The following is a 12799-nucleotide window of genomic DNA, read 5'->3' as shown; positions in this document are numbered from 1 at the left end:
CCAGGATCAGATGGCTTCCACCCTAGTGTTTTAAAGGAAATAAGTGAAAACATTGCAGATGCCTGAATTGTAATCCAAAGGTTTACTCAATTCAGGAACCATTCCTTTAGATTAGGAAGCTGTGCAGGTCAATCTGCTGTTTAAGAAAGATGAGAGAGAGAAGCTAGAGAATTATAGACCAGTTAGCCTAGTATTGTCAGAAAATTACTAGAGTCTATAATTAAGAATAGAGTGATTGAACACCTTGAAAATTTTCAACTGAACAGAGAGAACCAGCATTGATTTCTTCAGGATAAGTAGTGATTGACAAATCTGATAGAATTTTTTGAAAAGGTAACTAAAATAGTGGTCCAGGAAATGTTGATTGATGATATTTATATGGGGCGGAATTTTACAGCCCTGTCATGGCAGGGATAGGACCGTAAAATGCGGCGAGCCATTCAAAAGCCCATTGACTTTGGCGTGACCAGAAAATCCCATCGGTGGAAAGGGCTGTAAAATTCCGCTCATGGAGTCCAGAAGGCATTTGATAAAGTCCCTCTTAAGATACTGCTAGTTGAAGTTGAAGCTTATGAAATTGAAGGCATGACCTGGTTAGGGAATTTGTTGAACAGCAAGAGAAAGGATGTAGGGCTAATGAGCAGGTACTCTAATTGTCAGAATGGTGCCCCATAAGGATCTGAATTAAGCCTCACCCAATCACTGCATTTATTAATAACTTAGATAATGGGAAAGAAAGCCACATGAAAGAAATAATGGCACTGAAGAGTGAAAAACCTCCAGGACCAGATGGCTTGCATCCAAGGGCTTTAAAGGAAATAGATGACAACATTGCAAATGCCCTAGCTATATTCTTCCAAATTCTATGAAGTCAGGAATTGTTTCTTTTGATTGGAAAATTGTGCATATCACTCCACTGTTTGAAAAAGTTGAGAGAGAGAAACCACTGAATGCTGATTTCACAAAGCTAGGTGACATTGTAAACAGTGTAGATGGAAGCGTAACATTACAAAGAAATATTAATAGTCAAATAGACGATTGGTAGTACAGAACTTGAGTATTGTTGAAAAAATACATGTTATCGAAGCTTTTTGTCTTGCACTTATCAGGACAATTCGCAAGATACCAAATTGTATATTAATATGCAGGGCCCTGTTCTTTGCAGACATAAAGAACATGTACACCTATAGCACCCTTTTCAACCAAACAAAATTGACAACAGCCATTCTCTGGTTCAATCCCCAGGCAATGCCTTCACCAATCAGAGTCAACCTGCTTGGTTTGAATTTAAACAAAGCTTGACAGTTAACTGTCAGTTATCAGTTAATGGGCATTCTCCATGGCAATATCTCTACCACGCTGAGTCCACTTGCCAACCAATCAGCACCCACTCCTCATGCACCATAAATAGTTGTTCCCTTTACAGTTTGGTATCTTGTGAGTTGTCCTGATGAGTACAAAACAAAAAGCTTTGACAATATGTCTTTTTTCAGCAATACTCAATATTGATAGGTTAAGGAAGTAGCAAAACTGTGATAGATTTCAATGTAGGCAAATGTGACATCATCCACTTTGGACCTAAAAAGGGTAGAACATACAACCACAACACATAAGAGATATTTGGCCCATTGAGTCCATTCCAGGTCTCTGCAAGAGTAATTCAGCTAGTCCCATTCCTCCACCCTTTTCCTATAGCCCTGCATCTTTTCTTTCCCTTCAAGTGCTCATCCAATTCCCTTTTAAAGGCCACAATTGAATCTGCCTCCACCACCTTTTCAGTTAATATATTCCAGAATGTAACCACTCACTGCATAAAAATGTTTTTCTTCATGTCATCTTTGATTCTTTTGCTAGTTGCTTTAAATATATGTCCCCTGGTTTTCAACCCTTCTGCGAATGGGAACATCACTGCAGGGGCTCCTCAGGGTAGTGTCCTAGTCCCAACCATCTTCAGCTGCTTCATCAATGACCTCCTTTCCATCTTAAGGTCTGAAGTGGGGATGTTCGCTGATGATTGATTGCACAATATTCAGCACCATTCGCGACTCTTTAGATACTGAAGCAGTCCATGTCCAAATGCAGCAAGACCCGGACAATATCCAGGTTTGGCTGACAAGTGGCAAGTAACATTCATGCCATACAAGGGTCAGGCAATGATCATCCCCAACAAGAGACCATAAGACCATGAGTCATAGAAGCAAAAATAGCCCATTCGGCCCATCGACTCTACTCCGCCATTCAATGAGATCATGGCTGATTTGATAATCCTCAACTCCACTTTCCTGCCTTTTCCCCATAACCCTTGATTCCCTTACTGATTAAAAATCTGTCTGTCTCTGCCTTGAATATACTTAACAACCCAGCCTCTACAGCCTTCTATGGTAAAAAATTCCACAGATTCACTGCCCTCTGAGAGAAGAAATTCCTCCTCATCTCTGTCTTAAATGGGCGGCCCCTTACTCTGAGATTATGCCTTCTGGTCCTAGACTCTCCCACAAGGGGAAACAACCTTTTAACATCTACCCTGTCAAGCCCACCTTATATGTTTTGATAAGGTTGCCTCTCATTCTTCTAAACTCCAATGAGTACAGGCCCAACCTACTCAACTTCTCCTCATAAGAGAATCCCTCTATACCCGGGATCAACCTAGTGAACCTTCTCTGGACTGCTTCCAATGCCAGTATATCTCTCTTTAGATAAGGAGACCAAAATTGTTCACAGTATTCTAGGTGTGGTCTAACTAGTGCCTTGTATAGTTTTAGCAAGACTAACCTATTTTCATACTCCATTCCCTTTGAAATAAAGGCCAACATTCCATTTGCCTTCCCTGTTACCTACTGAACTTATATGCTAGCTTTTTGTGATTCAAGCATGAGGACACTCAAATCCCTCTGTGCTGCATCTTTCTGCAGTCTTTCTCCATTTAAATAATGTTCTTTCTCCATTTAAATAATGTTCAGCTCCTCTATTATTCCGGCTAAAGCACATAACCTCACATTTTCCCACATGACAATCCATCTGTCAAGTTTTTCCCCACTCACTTAACCTGTCTATATCCCTCTGTAGACTCTTTGTGTCATCCTCACCATTTGCCTTCCCACCTATTTTTGTGTTATCCGCAAACTTGGTGATAGTACATTCACTTCCCCCATCCAAGTCATTAACATATATTGTAAATAATTGTGGCCCCAGCACTGATTCCTGTGGTACTCTACTAGTTACAGGTTGCCATCCTGAAAATGCTCCCTTTATCCCAACTCTCTGTCTTCTATTAGTTAGCCAATCCTCTATCCATGCTAATATATATCTTATGTGCAGTACCTTATCGAACGCCTTTTGGAAATCCAAATATATTACATCTACTGGTTGCCCTTTACCTTTCCTACTTGTTACCTTCTCAAAGAATGCTACTAAATTTGTCAGGCATGATTTCCCCTTCATGAAGCCATGCTAACTCTGCTTGATTATATTATGCATTTCTAAATGCTCTGCTATTACATCCTTTATAATAGACTCTAACATTTTCCCAATGATGGATGTTAAGCTAACTAGCCTATAGTTACCTGTTTTTTGTCTCCCTCCCCTTCTGAATAAGGGCGTTACATTGGCAGTTTTCCAATCCACTGGGACTTTTCCAGAATCTAAGGATTCTTAAAAGATTACTACCAGTGCATCCACTATCTCTGTAGCTACTACCTTTAATATCCTAGGATGCAACCTATCAGGTCCAGGGGACTTATCGGCCTTTAGCCCCATTAGTTTCCCTAGTACTTTTTCTCTCATGATAGTTATCATATTTATTTCCTCGCCCCCCCCCACTTTTGCCGCTTGATTATTTAGTATTTTTGGAATGCTATTGGTGTCTTCTACCATGAAGAGAGAATCTAACCATCGCCTCTTAGCATTCAGTGGCATTACCATCGCTGAATCCCCCACTATCAGCATCCTAGGGGTTACCATTGAGCAGTAACTGAACTAGACTAGCCATATAAATTCTGTGGCTACAAGAACAGGTCAGAGGCTAGGAATCCTGCAGTGACCAACTCACCTCCTGATTCCCCAAAGTCTGTCCATCATCTACATTACACAAGTCAGTGATAGAATACTCTTCACTTGCCTAGATGAGTGCAATTCCAACAACATTCAAGAAGCTCAACACCATCCAGGACAAAGCATTGATTGGCACCCCATCCACAAGCATTCACTCCCTCCACCTCTGGCACACAGTGGCAGCAGTGTGTACCATCTACAAGATGCATTGCAGGAACTCACCAAGGCTCCTAAGACAGCACCTCCCAAACCCATGACCACTACCATCTAGAAGGACAAGGCCAGCAAATACATGGGAACACCACCACCTAGAAGTTCTCCTCCAAGCCACTCATCATCCTGACTTGGAACTATATCGCCATCCCTTCACTGTTGCTGGGTCAAGATTCTGGAACTCCCTTCCTAACAGCACTGTGGGTGGACCTACATCACACGGACTGCAGCAGTTCAAGAAGGCAGCTCACCACCATCTTCTCAAGGGCAGTTATGGGATGGTCAATAAATGTTGGCCTAGCCAGCAACACTCACATCCCATGAACAAATAAAAGAAAGTTTCCCTCTATCTACTCCATACATGATTCTGAACACCATCAAATTTCTTCTCAACCTTCTCAAAGGAGAATAACCCCAGCTTCTCCAACCCATCATTGTAACTAAAATCCTTCTTCCCTGGAACCATTACATACAATTACATAGGAAATACAGCACAGAAATAAGCAATTCAGCCCAACCACATTCTCACAAATCTTTTCTGCAACCCATCTAATGCCTTCACACCCTTCATAAGGTTTGATGCTCAGAATTTGACACAATACTCCAGTTGAGGCCAAACCAGTGATTTATAAAGGTTCATCATCATTTCCTTGCTTTGAATTCAGCACCACTATTTATAATGCCCAGATTCCTGTATGCCTTTTTACCCACTTTTTCAACTGCCCTGGCTGCAACCTTCAACGATTTGTGCATGTGTACACACCACCACCCACCCCCCTCACCGGCTGCCCCCAACCCGATCTCTTTGACCCTGCACCTCTTTTAGAATTGTACCCTTTAGTTCATATTGCCTTTCATCGTTCTTCCTCCCAAAATGTATCACTTCACACTTCTCTGCATTAAATTTCATCGCCATGTGTCTGCCTATTCCGACAGCCTGTCCATGTCTTCTGGAAGTCTATCTCTATCCTACTATCTGTTCCCTATATGTCCAAGTCATCTGTAAATTTTGGAATTGCACCCTCTCCACCCAAGTCTAAGTCATTAATATATATCAAGAAAAGCAATATTTCTAGTACCGACCCCTGGAGAGCACCACCGTATACCTTCCTCCAATTCAAAAGAAAATTGTTCACTTCTACCCTCTATTTCCTGTCACTCAGTCAATTTCATATCATGCAGGCATCGTTTATTTTATTCCATGGCCTTAAACTTTGCTGGCAAGTTTTTATCAAATGCCTATTAGAAGTACATGTACACCACATCAACTGTACTACCCTCATCAACCTTCCCTGTTATCTCATCAAAAACTCAGTCATGTTAGTTTAGCACCATTTTAACAAATCCATGCTGGCTTTCTTTAATGAATCCATCCTTGTCCAGGTGACTGTTAATTTTGCCCCAGATTATCATTTATAAAAGAACAAGGTACTTATAAATGTGAAAAGCTATGAACAGTGGAAGTCCAAAGCAATGTTCCCTCTAAGTTTGTGAGAGCATTGCTGCGCAGCAATCTGGAATATACTGCACTTTGAAATAAACAGACCACTCAGAACAGCAAGTGCAAGTGGGGGGTGGTGCTGAGCATCAATCTCCAACCGCAAAAGGGCAAGAATCTAGAGAGAGAGCAGGAAAAGTGCAACTGTGATTGGAGGAATAGCAAGCAAAAAAGAGAGGGAATCTGTGCTTGAAGGTGCAGCAAACATTGGAGAGGGTGAAGAGGTTGAACCGGTTGAAAGTTAGGGGGCTCATGAATTTTGTATGGTTGCTAGCCCCGGATGAGAGCAAGACTCAGAAGTGCTTCCCATTAATGGACCAGAACTCAACGTAATGCTGCATGTGCCAGAAAGGCCCACAGCAGATAATTGTCACAAACCCAGTGCTAATTGCCCAACATGGCGAGAGAAACACACACAGTTGATCAGTGGATTGGGTCTCAATGAGCACCTAATTCTTTCTGATGGGCAAGTTTGTGTTATTGATCATATAAATGAAGTTTGGCCAATTTCAGCATTGACCAAGTCACATATCCCAGCATGGACACAACAGGTTAATTGAAACTGTCTAGGCTAATGGATAATGGATGAGAGACCAGATTATGTGAGTTTAATTTCACTCGGGAGATGAATGGATCATTAAAGTTGTTTGTGATCTTAGCTAAGCTATCGCATCTCTGTTCGCATTTCATTTACTCACCTGAAAGTGTGAAGTCTTGTGTCAGGAAAGAGGCCTTAACAGTCCACATTTGGAATGTGTAAGGAGAAGTAGAATGGGACATGTGAGGGGAGAGAGAATGGGGCCTATGAGAAAGGAGGTGGATTGCAACATGTAAAAGTAGAAATATAATGTGACGCTTAGAAGATTGGGACTAGTGACAGGTGCAGGTGGAATGGAATATGCAAGGAGAGAAAGAATAGGACCAGTGGGGGAGAGCAATACTTTCTTTAAGGTGTGCAGCCAAACAGCAAACTGTAATGTACCATACATTGAAGTTACAACTTTTTGAAAGTTTAGTGAATTTTAAAATGTAAGCTGCCCATAGACAATAAAGTAGCACTCAAATGAGTTTGTGATTTTTTCTTTATTTGTTCATGGGATGCGAACATCCTGCTCAACACGAAGAAAGTTTAGTTGAAACATTAGTCCAAAGAGACTTGGGGGTTCAGGTATATGGATCATTAAAATGCCCTGAACAGGTACGGAAAAAGTCAAAAAGGCGAATGGACTGGCCTTTGTATCTAGAGGACTAAAGTACAAGGGGCAGAAGTCATGCTTCAACTATACAAATCTCTGGTTAGACTACACCTGGAGTATTGTGAGCAGTTCTGAGCACCACACCAAGCAAGGAAACATTGGTCTTGGAAGGAGTGCAGTGTAGATTTACCAGAATAACGTCTGGATTTCAAGGGTTAAATTACAAGGAAAGATTGCACAATGAATAGGGTTGTATTCCCTAGAATTTAAATGATTAAGGTGTGATTTGATCAAAGTTTTCAAGATATTAAGGAGAACAAATAGGGTAAATAGAGAGAAACTATTTCCACTGATTCGGAAGTCTAAGACTAAGGGGCATAGTCTAAAAATTAAAGCCAGACCTTTCAGAAATGAAATTAGGAAGCATTTCTACATACAAAGACTGGTAGAAGTTTGAAACTCTCTTCCACAAATGGTAATTGATGTCAGATCAATTGTTAAATTTAACAGAGATTAATACTTTTGCTTTTTAAGCAAAGGTGTGACAGATATGGGGCAAAGGTAGCTATATGGAGTTAGGTTGCAGATCAGCCATATTCTCAATGAATGACAGAACAAGCTTGAGGAGCTAAATCACCTATTCCTATTCCAATAGTTCCCTCACCACCCGTTGCAGGCCCAGTCTGCAGATATATCTTTCTATATATCCAGAACTTGGCCAGCATGGTCAGAAATGGTGCAAGTAAGGCACTCTTGATGATGGACATTAAAGTTCCCATCCAGAGTACATTCTGTGCCCTTGCTATCCGGAGTGCTTCTTCCAAGTAATGGTCAACATAAAGGAGTAATCTTTCATAGAATCATTATGACACAGAAAGAGGTAATTAAGCCCACTGAGTTGATGTCAGTTCTCTTTAGAGCAATCCAGTCAGTCATATTTCCATGGCTGTCTCCCCCTAGCCCTGCAGATTGATTTTCCTCGAGTGCGCATTCAATTTCCTTTTGAAATCATTGATCATCTCTCCTTCCACCACCCTCATAGGCAGCAAGTTCCAAGTCATTGTCACTTGCTAGGTGATAAAAGTTCTTCCTCACCTCCCCCTGTATTTTTTGCCCAAAACCTTAAATCTGTGTTTCCAAGTCATTGTACAACCAGCTAATGGGAACAGCTTTCATTTGTCTACCTTACCTAAACCTGTCATAACCTTGTACATCTCTATCAAATCTCCCTTCAACCTCCTTTGCTCCAAGGAGAAGAACCATGGGTTCTCCAGCCTAACCTTGTTGCGTAAATCCCTCATCCCTGGAACCATTCTGATAAATTTCTCCTGAACCCTCTTAAGGACCCTCACACACTTCCTGAAGTGTGGTAACTAGAACTTGACACAGCACTCTCCAGAGTTTTAAAAGATTCAGCATAACTTCCCTGCTTTTGTACTCAATACCTTTATTTATGAAGTCCAAGATTCCATATGCTTTGCTAATTACTCTCTCACTATGTCCTGCCACCTTCAAAAGATCTTTGCATATAGACCCCCAGGTCCTTCTGTCCCTGCACACTCTTGAGAACTGTGCCATTAACTCCATATTGCCTTTCCCTATTCCTTCTGCCAAAATGCATCAATTCTCACTTTTCTATATTAAATTCCATCTACCATATGTCTGTACATTCTGCCAGCCTATCTATTTCCTATTGCAGTTGATTGGTATCATGCTCACTGCCTCACCACCAAGTTTGTTATCATTGGCAAATTTTGAAATATTACTCTCTATTCTTTTATCCAAGTCATTAACATTTATTATAAAAGCAGTAGCCGTAGCACTGACCCTTGGGAAATCTACCACCCTCCAGTTGGAAAAACAACCATTTACTACGAGCCACTGTTTTCTGTCTTTAAGCTAATTTTTTTATCCAAGCTGACACTGACCATTATATTCCATGAGACTCAAGTTTTGTTCACCACCCTTTTATGTGGTACTTTGTCAAATGCTTTCTTAACATCCCTTCATTAGCCTCCCCTGTTATTTCATTAAAAAAATTCAGTTAGATTAATGAAGCACAACCTGCCTTTCAATAATTCATGCTGGCTCTCCTTAATTAGCTCAAACCTTTCAAAGCGCCTGTTGATTTTTTTCCCCTGATTATTGTTCCTAAAACCTTACCCACCACTGATGTTAAACTGACAGACTTATAGTTACTAGGAAGATTCTTGCACCCTTTCTTGAATAAGAGTGTAACATTTGTCACTTTCTAATACTCTGGCACCTCCCCCATATGTAGAGAAGATTGGAAGATTATGACAACCCTTCCGCTAACTCCACTCTCACTTGCTTTTACAACTGGGATGCAGGCTATCTGGGCCAGACAACTTATCACTCTAAGCATAGAACAGCCTTTCCGATACATCTCATCTATCAATTTTCAATCCATTCATTACTTCTATGATCTCTGCTTCAACTGATATTTTGTCAGCATCCTCTTCCTTATTAAACACAGATACAAAGTATTCATCAAGCCTTCTGGCTTTAACCTGTACCTCAAAGCATATATCACACTCTTTTTCCCTACTAAGACACACTCCACCTCTGATTACCCACTTACTATTTGCATGCGATAGAAGATCTTTGAGTTCCCATTTTTTAAACTGCCATTCTGTGCTCATATGCTGTCTTTGCTGATCTTATTTCCCTCGTGACTTCTCTTCTGAACCTTTGGCTGGTTCTCACTTGAAGAATTCACCTGACATGCATTATACACTCTCTTTTTATGTTTCATAAAATTCTGTGTCTTGCTCATCATTCAAGGAGCCATGGCTTTTGTTCGCCTACCTTTAGCCCTAGTTGGAATGTACCTAGATCATTCTTGAACCATCTCGTCCCTGCCCATTGTTCAGTCACAGTTTTTTGCTGTCAGTGTTTGGTTCCATTTTACTCCAGCTAGATCCCCTCTCATCACATTGAAGTTAGCCCTTTTACAGTTTAGAAGCTCAACTTTAGATTGTTCCTTGCTCTCCTCCATTACTTATCAAAACCTAATGATACCATGATCACTCTTACCCAAGTGCTCCCTCAAAGCCACTTGGTCTACTTGGCCCACCTCAATCTCCAGCAATAAATATAGCTCCTTCCTCATTGGATCAAGGAAGTTCGCCTGAACATATTTCATTTAGTCCTTCCTGTCCTTTCCTTTTACTCTAACATTAGTCCAGCGGATATTTGAGTAAAGTCCCCTTATATCACCATTCTGTAGTTCTCGTCCATCTTTGTGATTTCTGTGCACATTTGCTCTTCTTTCTCTCTTACTGGTTGGACACCTATAGAATATGCCCAGTAGTGTTATCTTTCTCGCTTCTCAAGACTGCCCAAATGGATTCTGCCCTTATCCTCTTAAGAACATCCTCTCTTTCCAACACTACAATGTCTTCCCTAATCAGTACTGCCACCCCACATCACTTTGTTCCTTCCCTATCTTTTCTGAACACTTCCTATCCTTGAATATTAAGTACCCAATCCTCATCACCCACGTTTCCATTATTGCCGCTTTTATCATATTCCCACACAGATATTTGTGCTTGTGAATCACCAACCTTATTCACCATATTTAGTGCATTTACGTACATGGGCCAGAACTTTTCTTATGGCAGGTGGTCTAGGCGGGAGCAGGCGAATTAAGGCCCACCCAGCGTAATATGCGGCCGGTAACGCTCAGCACTACCTGTGCGGGCGGGGGAGGAGGGGGAGTCAGAGCCAGCGCTTTTTCGCTCATGCGCGTGAAAGAGTGCAGCAATCTCCCTGAGGCACGGAGCTACCTTGGGGAGATTGAATGGATAATAAAACAGTTTAATAAATGATGTGAAAATTTATTTAAACATGTCCCCTCATGTGACAGTGTCACATGAGTTGGGACATGTTTGTAAAGATGGGAAGATTTATGTATTTATTTTCTAAAAGCATCAGGAAACCTCATCCCGCCCATGGATGAGGTTTCCTGAAATACACAAAGGCCGCTTGGGCTTTTCACCTGCCCGCCAACTTTAAGGTTGGACGGGCAGCGTTCTTAACTACTTTAATTAATTTCTTAATGGCCTTAACAGGCCCGCCGAAAGAAATATCGCAATGGCGCAGGACGCCTTGGGGACACATGCCCGATGTCATCATGCGTCATTTTACACATAAGTGTTGTCGGGCCCGACCCTGCACACTTACCGGAAAATTCAGCCCATAGATTCTAAACCTGTCTCTATTCTTCATAATTCTCCTTAGTCTACTCCTATCTAAAATAGTACTACTTCCTTCTCTAGTATGATCCAACACTCATTGCCTGCACCTTTTTCTACTATTCTAATGCTATATGCTGTTGTCCATCCCCCTGCCAGTTTATTTAAACCCTCTCCATCCACACTAGTCATTCACCAATCAAGGGAGAGCAGTAAGCAATAATCAACAGGAGCTCTCCTTGACAAGTGTGACCTGATGCCATGAGACTTCATGGGGTCAGAAGTCAATCTTGAGGACTCCCAGGACCACTTCCTCTCCACTGTATACTACTTTACCACCACCTCTGATGGGTCTGTCTTCTCAGTGGTACAGGACATACCCAGGGATGGTAACAGAGGAGTCTGGTACATTGGCTGAAAGGTATGATTCCGTGAGTCCGACTGTTGTTTGAATCATTTATGGGACAGCAGTCCTAATTTTGGCACGGGTTCCCAGATTTCCATCTCCTGCGTCAAGGCCTCCACTGTTGTGTTGGGAACTTTGGTGCACATTCCATTGTGTCATTTTTCAGTGTTCTTCCAATTTGGATACTATTTCCCAGCCAAATCCAGCACCTGCTCCAGCAAGAATGTTCCTTCCCTTTAAGAGGTGCAGGCTGATTTTTAATAGTGCAATTGAGCCTTAACTGATGTTAACCTCTCATGATTTTGCACTCTGCTCAGGCAATCAACCATTTGGCAGTGCATTTAGTGCTAGCTGCACACTACAATCATGCTATTAAGCAGGCAGCGCAAAGTTTGTGGATGCTCACATGCCTCAATCCCCCATCCTGTTTTCAAATTTCACAGCAGGTGTCTCTTCATTTGCTGCCTTCTTACTCTTTCTTCACTGGCCTGAAAGATTTCAAATCTTGGATTTGGGTTGTGGTGAGGTGAGTGGACAGAGTGAGAGTGTATGCTTACACCATTCACATTTTGTTAATCAGGGGAGTTTGTGGGATGAGGAACAAGTGAGAATAGAGATCCTAAGCAATACTTCTTGCCATTATGGCCAACACTGACCCTGCAGAGGGTTAAAATGTACAGGCATGCATGTCTTCTTCCAGATTCTTACACCTGCCTCCAGCTGTGCTCATCTATCTCTCACAATAAAGTTGGTAGTGTGTCAGTGAGCATTCTGCAATATGTTTTGGTGATGTTTGACTTGCTGCCAGTGTGTATGTGCTGTGAGTTTTGGGTGTCAGGTTTTCAACAATGCTAAGTCTATGAGGGTTAGGTAGAGTATATGAATTAAGTACTGATTGAGAGAGATTGCTGCTAAGTTGGTCATTGGGGTGTAATGAAATGTGCAATAAATGAGGCTAGTGGTGCGTTTGGTAAAATGTATCATTTGAAAATTAAACTCATTCATCATGATAACTCATGTCAGATCATTAAATTTCTTCTTACATTGCATTCAGGTTCCTGGAGCTATACTCCTTGCATTGACTTCAGTCACTACTCTCTCCCTCTGCCTCTTCAGTACATGTCTCACAGGCCTCCTGCTCCCTGTGGGTACAGGATGACTATCCTCCTCTTCACTTCCTGCACCACCAGTGTGCAGTGTATCATGAGAAAACCATGAA

Source organism: Cetorhinus maximus, chromosome 12 (assembly GCF_964194155.1).
Source record: "Cetorhinus maximus chromosome 12, sCetMax3.hap1.1, whole genome shotgun sequence".
Classification (NCBI taxonomy): Eukaryota; Metazoa; Chordata; class Chondrichthyes; order Lamniformes; family Cetorhinidae; genus Cetorhinus; species Cetorhinus maximus.
The sequence above is the reverse complement of the archived record's forward strand: the minus strand, read 5'-3'. Positions refer to the sequence as shown.